Below are 1298 nucleotides of genomic sequence, written 5' to 3' on the forward strand. Positions count from 1 at the left end.
CGGAAGAGTTCGTTTGCCACTACAGAGTTCTTCTGTGTCATCACTGAGGTTAGTGAGGATAAGATTTTTTTTTCAAATTTAATGGAATGCTGTGATGGTTGTTGATCATGATTAAGTGTTTTGTATATTGTCGGTTCACAAGTTTTAAAGGTAATTTTGTGTTAGGGTTTTGTTTTGATGTTTTGTAAAACTGTGTCTGGGGGTTTCTTTTTATGCTCTGTTTCAATGGTGGAAGCATCAGCACCTTCGCATGAGTGATCATATTTTTTTTTATGATATTTTCTATGGCTTTTATGACTGTTATTGATGAAAAGTGTCTAAAAGTTATCAGTGTGTGTTACTGTTGATTAAAATAAATTCTTTTGAACCATGCAGATGGATGCTGTGTCAGATATTATGTTCCACCATGGGGGAAAGTTTCAAAAAGATGAGAATGGGATAACAATTTATTCCCCTGATAAGAAGGCTTGTGTTGGTGACATTGATCAAGATACTTTGGATGTATTCTGGGTGAGGAATTATTATAAAGGACTAGGATATGATAAGATAGAAGAATGTTGGTGGCATGTGCCTAGGAGGAGTCTAGACAGTGGTTTAAGAGCTCTGAATTCTGATGATGAATTAAGAGAGATGTGTTTCATGGCTCAAGAAAATGATGGACTGATTGATATTTACTTTGAGCATGCAGTGTCATCACCAGAATTAATAGAGGGGAAGGAGATTGTTCTGTATGTTGAAGATGAGCATGATGAACCCAAAAAAGATAGCCCTGCCAAGCCTAATGAGAAAGATGTAACAATGTCTGGCAATGAACCCCTAGCAAGCAAGATCCATGAAGAAGCTACTTGCCCTATGTCTGACAACAATGAACCCAGAACCACATCCAATTCTAATCCCAACAAAGGCAATAAGACCATTACCCTGGCTGATAACACTTCACCACCCAACAACATAGAACCAACAAATCATGGTGCTAATAACCCAACACCCCACATTAAGGAATCCAGAACCAACAATAATACTAACCAAACTGCTACTGCAAAGCCTAACATGAAGACTCCTCCAACTTGCCCAAAGACTAAGTCCAAGAAAAAGACCATCTCAAATCCAAAATCCAGCAGTATATCTTCTTCGAAGCATAAGTCCGGGTCCAAAAGTATGTCCAAGCCCAAGAGAAGCTCAAAGCCCAGTCACAAAACCAAAGCCTATTGCACAAGATCTGCTTCAGGGGTGAGGCAAGTCCATCAAGGTCCCAAGAAAAAACAAGTTGTAATGTTGTCTTCTTCTGAAGATGAACA

Source organism: Arachis duranensis, chromosome 4 (genome assembly GCF_000817695.3).
Source record: "Arachis duranensis cultivar V14167 chromosome 4, aradu.V14167.gnm2.J7QH, whole genome shotgun sequence".
Lineage (NCBI taxonomy): Eukaryota > Viridiplantae > Streptophyta > Magnoliopsida > Fabales > Fabaceae > Arachis > Arachis duranensis.